Source organism: Otolemur garnettii, unplaced genomic scaffold (genome assembly GCF_000181295.1).
Source record: "Otolemur garnettii isolate 467f Iridium unplaced genomic scaffold, OtoGar3 scaffold00127, whole genome shotgun sequence".
NCBI classification, from domain to species: Eukaryota; Metazoa; Chordata; class Mammalia; order Primates; family Galagidae; genus Otolemur; species Otolemur garnettii.
In genome coordinates, this window is record NW_003852522.1 from 4,895,304 (window position 1) to 4,911,404 (window position 16,101).

A 16,101-nucleotide genomic window follows, 5' to 3' on the forward strand; every position below is an offset into this window, starting at 1 on the left:
AAAAAAAAAAAAAAAAAAAGGCCAAATATTTAGAAAAGTTAAAATTCATCCCTCAAATGATCCATAGGTCAAATAATAAATCACAAGAGAAATTAGAAAATATTTAAAGCCAAATGATAATATAAACACCACAATCTGTGGATCCCTCTACAGCAGTGCTTAGAAGGAGATATTAGCTTTATATGCTTATAACAGAAAGAAAAGATTAAGAATCAATCATTTGGAATAGGTGACAAGGCCAGCACTGGCCCAAACATCACTGTGCAGCCTCTGGCTTCCCAAGTCAGAGGAGACACCCTGGTGGCCTCAGAACCAGGTTAAGGTTTCACAGAACCATAGATGACACCAGTGGCTCTTAAGGCCTATGTGGATCAAGCCTGCAGAGCTGCTGAGGAGTTTGTCAACATCTACTACACCTGTCTCTCCTGTGTGTAGAGACAGTCACCCTGGTTTGGAATGGAAATGCTGTTTCAGGACAAGAACCTTTGAGTGAGTTTTTTAAAATGTTGCCTTGCAGTGAGTTCTAGAATAATGTGATAGACTGCCAGCCTGTTCATGATGAAGCCACACCATGCCAGACCACAGTCCTTGTTGTGATCTGTGGAATGGTGAAGTTTGAGGGTGACAAACAATGGGACTTCAACCAGAGGTTCATCCTGACTGCCCAGCCCTCACCTAGCAACTCTGGGTGAAAGACTGCAAGTGACTACTTCCAGTTCCAGGACTGAGCCAGCTAGTGGGGGCAACAAAGGCTCTTTGCTTCAGCCTCAGCTCTATAGAGACACTCAAATCTCAAATCTCAGATGTGGGGAACATGGTTCATTTCTGTCATTGCAGGGACCTTGCAGACTACACTGTGCTGAGGCTGAACTCTTTGTCATTGTTTTCTTTTAAAAGCGTAAACTTTTCTATTTTCCTACTTGCCTAGTAAAGACCCTGATTCTGGAAATTCTGACAAATAATATAATAATACAAATGTTGCTTCTGCCCCTTGGGGAAAAAAGAACCAATTATTTAAGTTTTTGACCTTAAAAAACCATATTTGGTAAGCCAAGGAAGGAGGATTGCTTGAGGCCAGTAGTTTCAGATCAGCCTGGGCAACATAGAAAGACTTCATCTCTACGAACAAACAAATAAACAAACAAACAAAAATTATCTGAGCATGTGGTGTGTATCTGTAGTCCCAGCCACTTGGAAGGCTGAGGTGGGAAGATTGCTTGAGCCCAGGAGTTTGAGGTTGGAATGAGTTGTGGGTTATTCCCTGTCTGGGTGACAAAGTAAGACCCTATCTTTAAAAAAGAAACAAATTTTTAAGGCTGCATAGTATTCCATGGTATACATATACCACAATTTATTAATCTATTCATGGGTCAATGGGCACTTGGGCTTCTTCCATGACTTGGCTATTACAAATTGAGTTGCAACGAATAATTTGGTGTAAATATCTTATTCATGATCTATGTGTATTTGACTTAATAAAAAAATAAATTTTTAAGAAACTATAAAAAGATAGCCAAATTAAATTTAAGTAGGAAGAAGAAAAGTAATAAAGAACAATTTCACAAACAAAACAAAACAAAATAAAATTTCCTAACAATCGAAACTCCTTTAAAACAGAAATAAGCTATCAAGCCACAAAAAACCATAAAAGAAATTTAAACACATTACCACTACATTAAAGAAGCCAATTTTAAAAAGCCACATACTGTATGATTCTAATTATAGAATATTTCAGAAAGGTAAAAGCTATAGAGACAGTAAAAATAGTAGTTGCCAGAGTTTAAGGGAGAGAGGGATGAGTAGCCAGAGCATGGAGGATTTTTAGGTCAGTAGAACTATTCTGCATGGTACCATAAAGGTAGGGAAATGTCATTATACAATTGTTAAGACTCATAGAATGTATGAATGAACTCTAATGTAAACTATGGACTTTGGGTGATAATGATGTACTAATGCAGATTTCATTAATTGTAACCAATGTACCACTCTGGTGGGTGATGTTGGCAATGAGGGAGGTTATACACATCTGAAGGGAGGGGACATGGAAAAATCTCTCAATCTTGATGTGTACTTAAAACTTTTCCTAAAAATTAAGTCTTTGAAAAAGAGAAGATTAACTGACGACCTCCTAGAAAGGCCAATAAAAAAGGTAGGAAAAAAGAAAAGAAATCAAATTGCCAATTATCAAGAATGAAATGAGATTTACCACTATAGATCCTACAGGAATCAAAATGACAGTAAGAAATTATTATGAATTTTAGCCAATAAATTCAATAATTTAGGTCAAATGAACTTTTTAGAAAAGTACAACACACCAAACCTGACACAGATGAAATAGAAAATGCAAATGCCTTATATCTAAGAAAGAAATTGAATATAATTGAAAATATCCTTACAACAAAACTTTAGGCACATATAGTTTTACTGGTGAATGCTATCAAATACCAAAAAAGGATTTAATACACAAATTCCATGAGAAAATAGAAAAATAAATACTTTTACAACTCATTTTATGAGGTCATTAAGCCATGATAACAAAATTTGATAAAGACATTATAAGAAAAGTAAACTGAAAAGCTTCTGCACAGCTAAGGACACAACAATTAAAGCAAACAGACAATCTTCAGAATGGAAAAAGATTTTTGCATGTTATTAATCTGACAAAGGTTTGATAACTAGGATCTACAGAGAACTCAAATTTATCAACAAAAACAGAGCGAACAATCCCATCTGTCACTGGGCAAGAAATATGAACAGAACCTGCTCTGACGAAGACAGATAAATGGCTAACAAACATGAAAAAATGCTTATCATCCCTAAGCATCAGAGAAATGCCAATCAAGACCACCCTGAGATATCACCTAACCCCAGTGAGAATGGCCCACATCATGAAGTTCCAAAGCTACAGATGCTGGCACAGATGTAGAGAGAAGGGAACACTTTTACACTGCCGGTAGGACTGCAACTAATACAGCCTCTTTAGAAAGAAGTATGCAGAATCCTCAAAGCACTCAAATTAGACCTTCCCATTTGATCCTGCAATCCCATTACTAAGCACGTACCCAGAAGAAAAAAAATCATTTTATCATACAGACATTTGCACTAGATTGTTTATCACAGCTCAATTTACAATTACCAAGATATGGAAACAACGTAAATGTCTATCAACCCAGGAATGGATTAACAAGCTATGGTATATGTATACCATGGAATACTATTCAGCCACTAAAAAAAGATGAAGACTTTACATCTTTTGCATTAACCTGGATGGAATTGAAACACATTCTTCTTAGTAAAGTATCACCAGAATGGAAAAGCAAGTATCCAATGTACTCAATAATAATATAAAGCCAATAGATGATTTAATATATACCCACATAAGAGAAAAACTCAATTCAATTCAACTTGTGGGGAAGAAGGTTTGGTGTGCTCCCACTTAATGGGCACCATGTGGGGTGTATGGCACACCTTTTGGGGGGCAGGACACAACTACAAGAGGGACTCTACCTAACAAACACAAATATTGTAACCTAATTGTTTGTACCCTCATACTAACCTGAAATAAAAAAAGAAAAGCATTTAGATCAATATCTCTCATTAATATATATGGAAAATCATTAACAAAATATCAATAAATCAAATCCAGAAACATATAACTAATATAATAACCCATACTTTTATCATTGATTTTTTTGTCTTAAAAATTTTTCTTACTTTTATTTTTTAGCAAACCCAAATGGAATGTATAATTTTTATTTTCTAATGGAGCCCTTCTTCTTTTCCTTCTCAATTGTCAAAATCTTTGACAAAAGTATAAAAGCAATTCAACAGAGAAAGAAAAGTCATTTAAACAAATGGTGCTAGAGTAAGAGGCTTTCCATATGGGGGGAAAAATAAACATTTACCCCTACCTCACACCATACATGAAAGGAATCTGAAGTTAGATCACAGATTTACACATAAAAGGTAACCCTATGAAACTTCTCAAGAAAACAGAGAGAGTTAGGCAAAGCTTTCTTAGACAAGACACAGAAAGCAATAAGCATAAATAAACTTGGTAAGTTGGAGTTCACCAAAACCTCTGCCCATAAAAAGGTTCCATTAAGAACACAAATAGGTAAACCACAGTCAGAGAAATACTTGCAAAACACATATCTCCTCCAATTCAATAATAAGACAAATAACCTAACAGGGGAAACAGGCAAAACACTTTAATAGGCACTTAATAAAGGTACACAAATGCCCAAAAGTACATGAGATAATATTCAACCTCATTAGTTTCTAGGTCACTGAAAATTCAAACCACAGTGAGACACCACTTCACTAACCATTCACTAGAATGACTAACAACAAACCTTACAGGATCCACCATAGCAAGCACATGGACAACTGAAATGTGCCCACACTGCTATGGGGGATGGAATTGATACAATTATTCTGTAAAAGGCCTGGTAGTTTTCTAGAAAGTTAAACCTATCCTTCAACCCAGAGTTCCTCTCCTAGGTATTTATCCAAAAGACACAAAAATATATGTCTTCAAAAAGAAACTTGTACAAGCATGTTCATAGCAGTTTTACTCATGATTGCCAAAAAGAAGAAATAACCCAACTGCTTCTCATCAGAAGAATGGATGAGAAATTGTAGACTATGATGATTTAAAGATACATATTGTAATCCCCAAAGCAACTACTAGAAAAGAAAAAGGTGTAGCTAAAAAACTGACAGAGGAGCTTCCAGATAGCTGGACATGTGGAAGTTCTGAGAGGCACGACCGCGAACCTTCAAGCCACTTTCCATTTTCCTTGCTCTATCCTTCTCATCTGTAGTCTTTGCAATAAACTGGTAAACCTGTTCCGGCTAAAATCTTTATACCACATGGAGAGGCCTAGCCAACAGCTAGACTCAAATGCCAAACGTGTGAGGAAGGGAGGCTGTCTTAGTTCATCCAGTCCTACCTGGGCCACCCAACAACCACAGTAACACAAGGCAGGATCAGCATGAGAATCACCCTGCTGAGCCTAGCCAAAATCACTGACTCGGAATTATAAGCAAATAAAATAGTTGTTTTAAGTCACACACACACACACACACACACAAGCTAATGGAAGAGTAGTACTGGAATACAATAGAAAAGAATGAATGACTGATATTCACAACACATGGATGAATCTCAAAATCATTATGCTGAATGAAAGAAGCTCTGTCCAAAAGAGCAGATAAGATAGAACTGACAAAACTAATCTAAAAAGTAATGGGGGTGGGGATTGACCAGGGAGAAACAGGAGGAAATTTCTAGGGAGATGGACACATTCCCTATGGTAACAGGTGGTGAGTGTCATGGAGTGGTCATTTGTCAAAATTAGCCAAGATCTGAAGTTACTGTATGTAAGTTTTAACCTAAGGTGGCATGGGAATATGGCAGAATGCTGACAACTGTAGAGGGTGGTAGCTACATGGGGTTCCCTGCAGTTTACTTTGTAGATACTTGAAAGTTCCATAATAAAAAGTCAAACAAAAATACCCAGCAACTAGCTGCCAGCTCAAGAGGACGAACATAAAGCAAGCACGCACCGGCTTGCCGTGCGAGCAGCTCTATTGTGCCAAGAGCAGTGGTCTGTGTAGGCTTTCCAGAAGGTGTGACACTGGATCCTGAGTCACTCCTCTACCTGGCAGAGGGAGCAGGGGGCAGGGCCATGGATATCAGTAATCCATTCAATCTAAAGTCCTTCGGGCACTAGGACGAACATTGTAGAGCACCTTTCTAGCCCCCAGTTTGTGAATCTCTAAATCCAGCAAAGTCCAGTGGGCATGACAGGACTAAATGAAGGCCCTGCTCTGAACCTGGACTTGCCATGGGAACTGGGGATCATTCAAAAACTGGCTCCCTGTCCTTTCTTTCTCACATTCCTTTGTCCTCTCTTCTTTTTTCAGTCCTTTCTCTGATCATCTCCACTGGAGTCCCCTTAGACAGGGTTACAGGAATCTCAGAATAACTCATGTAAAGCTGAGGGGCTGCCAATAGGGGCTGTCACCTAGCCTGGCCTTGTCTGGCTAAAGGGCTGGCTGGCCTGAAGCTCTCTTGTGGCTCAGAAACATGCCCAGAGTGTTATTTATAAGCTAAGCATGTTTCATTTGCCATCTTGGTCCAAGATAGGGGCAGACATGAAATAAAGTGGTAAAGCATAGAATCAGCAATGCAATTACCCTTCCTGGCACCAGCATTTGGAATCCACAAAATGCACATTTGACCTTGAACAGCTGACAGAGTAAACCAAACACACACTTGACCTTTGGGAGATGATGGTGAGTAAAACTCACCAGGGGCAACATCCACCATGGTTTCCTGAGTTTATGTGAGGGGGCAAAGGAGAAACACCACAAGAAGCAGCCTGGATCATGCTGCAGTGAATGAATGTGCCTGGGCACAAAGGAAGAGGCTTGTGTTTACAGGAAAATACTCCCATCGCCTAGTAACCAGTAATGTCAGGAAAGGAAATGCAGAAGATGCTGAGCGCAATTTCTGGGCCCTGTTCCTGGCTCTGCGCTGACTCACTGCGACCTTAAGCAATCTCTTTTCTATTCCTGTTCTTCCAAATGCCAAATGGAGCTATCACCTGCTTTGCAGAGGTATAATTAATATTTAGACAACATTTTGCCATCTTTGGGTGTAATCAGGGAAGGAAAAGCTAAGCAGTTTTTAGTCACCTTCATTCTAGCTGGTTAATGACCTCCTGCCTTAAGGAGACACATGGCCCCTCTTCCCAGTGCCTGGTGGCATCCAGACGGCACCAGAGTTCATTAGCCCCAGGAAAACAATTAACTTCCTCTCTCTGAATAAGAAGGGACAAGCCCAGAACACTCTCAGGAGTATCTGTTGTCGTCAAGCCTGGATTCTGCTTCAGTGCTTGTCCTAACACTCCCAGTGCTACTACGAAGCCCAGAAAAATCCTGTCCATTTCCTTCTCTTGGCTCCCTTTAGCCTGAAGGTCAGGTCTAAGGAACAAGCAATGAGTGTTTTGGATTCAATCTCCACTATCCATGCGCGTGTGTGGCCCCTGCTAAGCTCTAGGCATGAAGAGGATGCTCATTTGAGAACCTAAACATCCCTCTCCTACTGCAAAGTGGACTTGATTGTACTTCTTGATAGTAGAACCACTCACATCCTTTCCTGTGCTGGGGTCACTCCCGGTGCACCCTGTTAGTTCTCAACATCTAACCATCTCCTCCCAGAGCACTGTGAACATTGGGGCCAGATGGTTCTGTGGGCAGGGCTATCCTGGGCACTGCAGGCTGCTGAGCAGTGTCCCTGCCTCCATTTACCCCAGTCATAAAAACTACAGATGCCTCCAGACATTGCCCAGTGTCCCCTGGGGGCAGATGGGTCCCTACTGAGAATCCCTGCCCTAAATGGATACATGATGTCTGAGAAGGATTCAAACAGACTGTGAGTAAAATGAGGCTGTAGACAGAAAGAATAAAATGGAGGGGACTACAGGACACAAAATCATGACAATTTAGCTAGACAAGAAGTATGAAATCAGAGAGGAAAAAAATGACCAGCCTCTTTGGGCTACCCGCTATTTTCCAGAGTAGCAAATTTCAGCACACCAAGGCCATGACCCATTCTCCTTCTTTGTCTAAGCCTTTTGGGTGCTCCATCATCCTCAGTCACTTTTTGGTTCTCTTCTTTTGCAACTATGGGCTTTCAAGGATGGGAGCTGGCACCAAGTTTCTCTGAAAATAAAGTATCTTTGGAATTCAAATTCCTTTTTCTTTGGCTAAGAATTTGGCTTCTGTTCCTATTTTCTTCTCAGGAGCCAAACTTTCCCTCCTTTCTCTAGCAGAGGGTCGGAACCAAGTCCTTGACAACTGGCCTCTGCAGAGTTCTCAGCAGGGTGAGGGGTCTGGTGGGGGAAGGCTCTGTCAGCCCCTAATTTGCGAGACTGAATCCTCAGAGGCTTGGGATCAGTTACTGAGGAGGGACCTCTGTCATAAGGGGGAGGGAAACACCCAATTACTTCCCTGTTAAAGAGATGTGATCTGACTATTAACATAAAAATTTTCCACAACAAAGTATAGTGACCTCATCTCTTATGAGGTCTGATTTTAACTGCCATTGACAATGTAATTAATTCAGGGGAAAATCTGAATTAAAAAACCACTGACCTTTCACTGACATTTTTACCCAGCAAATATTCTTTTGGCAAGCAACTTGATTCCATTACTTATTAAAAATAACTTAAACACCATAAAACTTGGTTTCCAGGAAATAGAAATTCTCCCCACGTTAGGGGTGTCTTGAAGTTCATCACAGTGGAATGAAAGTTAACTGATGCCAAGCTGAAGACTGACCATCACCATCTGTCCTCTAGGAGTGGGCCTAGGAAGTGTCTCTCTCTCACACACACACACCCACACTCATCCACACAAACAGACACATGTACACAACACCCATCTATAAACACATACTTCATACGAACACACATGTATACACAAACATGCACGTACACACGTGTACACACACACACATACACAGACATAAATACAACACCCAATACAGGTTGACATGAGAAAAATGGCCCAAACCACTCATAAGATGCTTTTCTTACTCCAGACTTCTTTCTGTTAAACTGAATATTGAGTACTCCCAATACGCAAAAATCAGTGATTCTTACAGTTAAAATGGGGGAGAGGCATGTTCACATATTTACACACACATATGGGAGAAAACCTCAAAATACAGTTCTTTCTCTGCAGGTCACATGGCCTCTCCCAGTCCCTTCACTGACCTCTCTGCCCCTCCACCCCCCTCCTCTGCCCACTTCTGACATCCCCACCCCTCTTCCTTGCACCTTCCCCTCCCATGTGCGCACTGTCTCTGACGGCTTTTTCTGCTCCAACAGCAGAGCTGAGGAGCTGAGAGGCAGACCAGCAACTATAATATTTATGTTCTGTCCCTTTTTCAGAAAAAGGCCCCTGGCCCCTTCTAGAAAGTTCTAGAACCTCTTTCTCACTCTGAGGATCCATCCATCTAGCTCATAATCCACCTCTGCATAGGCTCAGATCTTTCAGCTGAGGGATAGGTTCACATCCCGCCCGTTCAGGACAATATTCACTGCTACCATGACCTACACCTTTATTTTCCCTCAGGATACCAGTTCTTCTGTCTTCGCAAGTCCAGATCTGTGAAGAGAATCTGTGTTGTCTTCTCTTGGCTGTTCTCGTGTCTGCCCCTTTTGGTCTCCCAAAGGTCTTCATGGGGCAGTTTTCAGGGCTTGTCTGAACTTGACCTTTCTGTAGTGTTTGGGGTTGTTCCTTGAATTTCCGTCCTTCCTCATGTCTGGGCATTGCCACTGTCTGTTCTCACCCTCCCTCCAATGGCATCTCCTTGGTCCCCTGCTTTGGCACCTCTTTGTCCCTGTGTGCCCCCAGCCCTCTGTCCCTTTCCTTTCCCCATCACACTCGGTATAGACACACCTCACTGCACCACAATTTCTAGCACTGCCCAGATCACCCAGCTCTAGTGCCCCCCAGACCTTTCTACCTGGGCACCCCTTCAGGTGCTTCAACAAGTCCTCAGGGAACTTCCTTCCCCCTAAACTTGACACTTCTCCCATGTTTCCTAGGCTACAGGGCTGCTCAAGTCTGGGACATGTCCCTTGGCCCTGGGACATGGGACACATGTGGCTAGTGACTCAGTCCTGCTGTTTCCACCTGATACCATCTCCCATCTCTCCCCACACACTTGTCTTCCATTCTTGCTGCTATTTTAGTGAGTCTCTGCCTCCCCATCTTGTACCTAGAACTCCCTGCTTCCAGCCTCAGCTTTCCCAGGCCAATTTTCTCTTATATTGGGCAATTCAAATGATTAACAATGTCTTGTCACTGCCCTGGCTCAAAACACCCTCCCACGGATTCCCATTGCTCTCAAAGAACATGTGTGTTCAAATTAAGGGACACTTACAGGCCAGCTGCCCAGGTGGAGTTCTGTGACATTCTGATGGCAAGGGGGTCTGTTGTCATTGAAAAGGCTGAGTGGTCTGCATTAGAAGGTTGGGACCCGTCCTTGACACTCACGCGACAGCTCATTTTCCATTTTCCTCTGATGATTAAGACCTTGTCACCTGAAGACTATATGTCCACAGATAGGCAAAGAGCTCAGCCCTGGAGACCCTTGGTTCCCTCCCTACTTCCCAGCCCAGCTACTGGATCCTTACTCTTGGGAGTAAGCTCTAGCCACAAGTAGGAAGTGGCAGAACTGGGTGTGACCTGGGTCTTTAGCTGTGGTTTGGCCTGGTCACCCCTTTAACAAAAGGACACACACATCTTTAAGACTACCAACCATCTCACTTTCTGAATCATCCCGTATATAAACTGCTTAAATGAACACTCAAAATTAACAACATGAGTTTACTCTTTTGCTTTAGAAGTCTCGGGAGGTGCCTGTAGCTCAGAGGAGTAGGGCGCTGGCCCCATATGCCAGAGGTGGCGGGTTCAAACCCAGCCCTGGCCAAAAACTGCAGAAGTCTCTAGAATTTAGTTTATGCTATTGGAACTATAAATTAATTGATATGATTCCCATGAATTAATGATTACAGGAATTCTAGCTGGACTTGTGCATTTTGCCCATTCTCTGCAGTTCAAGCGGCTCTTTATTTATTTGCAGTAGCTAGGAGGAACTTGGAATTTCAGAACATCTGGGGGTCCCTCCTGGCCCACATGTCCCTCACTTGGGCTGCTGAATCTTGTTCTACCCTCTGGTTCTCACTCCTAGAAACATTCCCTCTCATGCATTCAACTACCTGGCTCCTAACTCTCTGCCTATGATGCCCACTCTGCAGAAAGTGGGGCTTCCTCTGATTTCTGACCGAGTTTTAATGGGGTATCTACATAGCTCTGAAGCACATTCCAGTTTAATCCAAACAGAATTCAAGATGCCAGGCTTCAAATTCAGGCCTGATGAATGTCTGGACCTGAGCGTCAGCCACTGTGCTGAGCTCTTTGACCCAGAAAGTCCAATTAGCAGCATTGGGAGAGGCCAAGTGGAGCACAGAGGTCCAGACCCGCAGTGACTAGGCGGCAGCAGCACATGGAGGGTCATCAGAGGCTGGGAATGGTATCCCCTGTGAGCAAGGCCATGAGGAGAGGACAGTGACTACACATCCACCAGGATGGGGAAGGACAGGCCCCCTCAACTGGGGCCAAGGCAGGGCATCACAGTGCTCGGTCCCTCAAAGTCCACCTACCCCCGACAGCTAAAAACAAATGACTGTTTAGTCAGAAAGGGAAGGAAGCAGGAAAACAGCAAGCAGTTGCATGAAAGTGGACCAACGTCAAGTGTAGCAGTGATTGAATCAGCTCATCATCTACTGTGGGGCTTCCTGACTGTGGCACTGTGAGAATTTGGGGCCTGATGGTTCTCTAGGATGCAGCATCCTGGGCACTGCAGAAGCTAGGAGCTCCCCCTAGTCTTGACAACCATAGACGCCCCCAAACATTGCTCAGTGACCTCTAGGGGCACAATTACCCCTGTTGAGACCACAGTCTAAGGTCACACCTTCATTACCCACAGCAGTTCTAGAACAACCACACCATTCCCCACTGTTCCCTCAAGTTTGTCTGCTTCCTGTCACACAGCTGGTCACATGCCTGGTTTCTTGGCCAGCTTCCTGGAGAAAACAAAGAGTGGGTCTGTGTCACCTCTGCAACTCCTCCCTGTTCCCTCATCCCAGACTCAGCCCAGCACATTGCCTGGAAGATGCTCAAGGTGTGTGCTGTGGTGAAAGAGAGAACGAGGGGACGTCTGCTCTCGTCACTCTCTTTGGCCAGCCATAAGCCCCCATTTTCAGGTGGCCACAGGGGTCAGTCCAGGCTCTGGGGTGTAGGTCCTGAAGGCATAATGACTTTGTATTGTGCTCCTTCTCTTACCACCCATTCTCTCTTTTCATTTTTCTCCCTCTTTCTGTGCAACATCCTTGAGCAGAGAGGTCGGGGAGCCAAAAAGCAGCTGCCACGGTCAAGGTGAATGTGGGGAATGTACGAGGCCAGTGAAAACCTGGCCAGCTCGCCTGCTGCACCAAGAGCTGACCTCACTCACGCCCTCCCAAAATCTGTCAAAGTGACCCAGGCAGCCAGAGGGTGAGGGGGCCCCAGGCCCAGGCTGCTTCTTTGACAGCATTTGCTCGGTTCCGAGCCTGGTGACCTGGAGGCAGGACCACGGGGTGCCCATGCCCACCTGGTGACAGGAGTCCCGTCCTGCCTGTGTGGCACTTCCTGTTCCCACAGAGATCTCTAGAGATGGACAAAGTCCACACCTCCACAGCTGACTCAAGCCAAGAGGAGGCTGGCTTTCTGGATTCTCCAAATGTCACATGCAAGGCCTTTCCAATTTACCCCAAATCCTTTCCTCTCCCAGCAACCCCTGACTATGGAATTTAAAAAACAGAGAAACAGTATAGCTCAGATTCAATAATTTCCACCTAGAATCACAGCACTGGAGAGGCCCTTAAAAATCATCTGACCCAGCACTTTCAGCTTACAGATTAAGAAATTTACCTAAAGATTGTTAAGTGGTTTGCCCAAACAAAGCCTGACATGAGGGAAAATATTTCCACAGGAAAATTTTTTCAAAGATCAATTTAAAAAGAAAATTTTTAAATGAGTCTATAATTCCCAAACAATGACTTGCTTAAACTGGGGACTAGGTACAAAATAATTTTGTGGAAGGCAGAACAGCACTTCTTTTGGATTTATCTTTTTAAGTACAGAGTGATCTTCCTCGACTATCCCGCAGTAGGTTGCAGGATGAATTGCATAGTTTAGCTATTCTTTTGGGGGAGTCTTTGTGTAAGTCAGAGATATTCATTTTGATTTCAGCAATACTTGCTGTGACTGGATCTTAACAGAGCTGATGGCTAATAAGCTTGCCTTAAGAAAAAACAACAAAAAAGCTTGCTTTTATTTGTTATATAACACAAGTGCCATTTCATTATAAGTTTCTGTGGCAAAATAAAGCTGAAAACTTGTTCAGATACTTTAAATAGTCCCAAGACATTAGCTGAAATGCTGGCATAAAAATGAACATTTTCTCAGGGCATTCCAACTACAAAGTGAATTGCCCTTAAAAAAAAAAAAAGTCCATACAACTAAAGCAAGTCTCACCGCGAGAGCTGTTTTACTGATGGCTGGTGTGTCTGTTAGAGGCGGTTGTTGCTGCATTAGTCAGATTGCATTCGAGATGAATAAGCAAGGATAAAGTCCACACCCATAACCTGTACCGGCTCACAGTTCTCAATTTATAGCCCTGGCTGTGGGGCGGAGGCAGGAGGCAGTGCTGGGAAGAGGGAAAGAAATGTGTCACTTGCTTTGAATGAAGTTCAGGGGCGTTATTTACCTAAGTAACCAAACTCTTGTAAACAATTGCTATGTCTGGCTCTCCACTGAGGAGGTGGGGACATGAAACTGTTTTGATCAAAATCCAATTTGTAGTTGCAAAGTGCCATCAACAGGGCACCCTGTTAATGGGAACACTTGGCCTCCCCTAACTAGCTACATTAGGCTTAGGGTCACCTGAGGACCCTGCTTCTTAACATGAACATCAAGCACACGGAAGGGCCGGTCACCCTCGCCAGCTAATCCTATATGTGAACGTCTCTAAACATGAACTGTCCAGGGCCTAACTCTTCGCTTTTCTAATATTCTTGAGCGCAAGGATTGAAAATGCTTTGCTGCAAAGTACTAGAGAGAGTGCAGATTTACCTATGATGTATAAGGTTGGCAAGTAATGATTTTATAAACACCAAGAATTAGATCAAAAAAGAAATTCCACTTAAGACTAAAGTAAGTCTCCAGTTGAGAGCAGTCTGGGTCATATTCAAATGGCCAGAAGTTAATTTCAATAGCTCCTCTGCGTGTAAATAGGATGGGACGTGGACACAACAAAACGCTTTACTTAGAAACCCCAGATGGACCTGCGTCTACCTGTTGTGGCAAATCAAACTCCAAAATAATTTCAAGAAAAATACACGCAGATGTTCAATTAAGACCTGGAGTCCATGCTCTCCATGCTGTTTGCCTGGCCCTCATTGTTTGCTAAGTAATGACGGTTGCCAGGGGAGACGCAGTCCACTCCCGTTTCTAAGAGCCTGTTGCTGGGCAACTAGAAGAATACTTCCCAAACCAAACAATGTCATCCCGGAGCAACCCCCTCTATCTCACATTAACCAGATCTAAAACAAAACAAAACAAAACAAAACAAAACACAAAACCCTCTCAAATATGTAATCTATTATTTTCAGAAGCCCAAAGAGAAAGGCAAATAATCTCTTCTCTATAGTAACCAAGGAGAAAAGAGTTTACCATATTTGTTCTGAAATAACAAAACCCAAGAAAGATCAACTCTCTCTGTGGTAAGAAGGCATCACAGGAGAGATTTTAATCCTTCCTAGTTCTGGAAGGAGAATCCTTCCTCTTTTTCTCCAAGAGGAAAGAATCTATTTATCATCAAACAAACAATGTGGGATAGTTCATAGCTGCATAAGTATTTTCTGGGCAAAGTAAAAAGAATCAGGGATTAAGTTATCTGAAAAAATTGTAAACACAAAGGAGTAGATACCTAATTAAAAATACTTTTTAAAGCATCATATACTATGGAATAAGTACTGGCGGAACCACTGACTCAGCGTCAGAAGTGCCTTGTGGGACTTTACCAGAAGTAACTTATAGTATCTGATGTCACCGTGCCTGCTCCCAGGGAGAGGAAAACTCTTCTAAGAGGAAGCCAGGCCACATCAGATGCCCCCAGATAGCAAGAAGCACAAGGCACAAGGCCAACCCCACCCCGGGAAGAAGAGGCAGGGAAGCCCCTAGTATTGGGCAATCTTGATCTATGGAGGAAAAAAAAGCCAACAAAGCCTTTGTTCTGTACGGAGCAGCTCAGGCTCAGTGTGGATTCTCCATGGCTTTGGGACTTGGAGAGGGAGAGGCAGAGCTTGAAGCAGTGGTCTTGTCTTTGGCAATCTTAGCCAAGGATCTTAAAACATTGTGATAGAATGGGCAGCATGTAGCTCTGGACTCAGTGAGTGAACATTTTAGATTATAAAAGCACACAAGGCTAATAGAGTTGTGCATGATTATGCGTAGCCTTTAGCTCTCAGCTAACATTTGGACTCTTAGACAGATATAGTCAGTGCACAGAAACTCTGTTTTCTTAAGATATCATTGAAGGGTCATTCTTAGAACAAACAAGGTAGAATCAATGTGTCTCCCTGAGAAGAAGGCAAAGTGGATTCCATGCTGTTAAAATTTGAACCTGTGGTCCAGGGAGATGAGGAATTTGAAGCCATTCTTGGGCCATTAACCTACAACTAAGTGGTAACATGGAGGGATAAGTGTGGTTTCTTAGTCCCAGAGGTCAAAGCCCCAGCAGCCAACAGAATCTTTGTTGGGCTGTGCTCAGGGGACTCCACTGGGTTCCTGCAGGGGTGCCCCATCCCAAAGGAAGCTTGCCATGCAGCTCCGAGGACCACAACCCCATATCTCGAAGGGTGATTAACACAGGGATCCTAGTTGTGTCACTCATTGATTATTATAAAAAATATTATTTATTCAATGCTTAGCATGGGCCAGGCACTGCCTAGTAATCAAAACAGATGAATTTCTTTTCCTTCGTGGACCTTATATTGTAGTAGTTGGGGTAGGGGCAAGGACATAGATAACAAGCAAGATAAATGAGAGAAATACATCATACATCCAGTGACAAACTATATCGTCTCGTGATAAATGCCAAGGGGAAAAATGAAGCAGAGACAGGAATGCTGGGATTTGGTGGGACAATTATGTTTAAACAGTTGTCAAAGCCTCCTCAAGCAGATGATCAGAGTAAAGGGATGAGGAGGAAAGTGCAGGTTGGAGGTGTTCAGATGTCTGGAGCCTGAGGCAGTACAAAGGCCCTGAGGCAAACTGTTCCTTGCTTGTGACTAGAGTGGAGTGAAATAGAGAGAGGAGGAGAAAGGGATCTGATTTTTGGTAGGGGTGCAGTGGAAGTGATCAAAGGGTTTGAACCCAGGAATTATCAAGTTGATTCACATTTTATTTTATTTT

At 42.9% G+C, this 16,101-nt stretch overlaps 1 protein-coding gene and 1 pseudogene across 1 annotated transcript in view; one reads left to right on the top strand and one right to left on the bottom strand.

Moving 5' to 3' along the window:
• The window catches only part of RFX2 (regulatory factor X2), a 111,866-nt gene that overhangs the window by 62,181 nt on the left and 33,584 nt on the right, over positions 1-16,101 (bottom strand). The gene's annotated exons all lie outside the window — the stretch shown is intronic.
• LOC105887809 lies at positions 340-737 on the top strand (annotated as a pseudogene).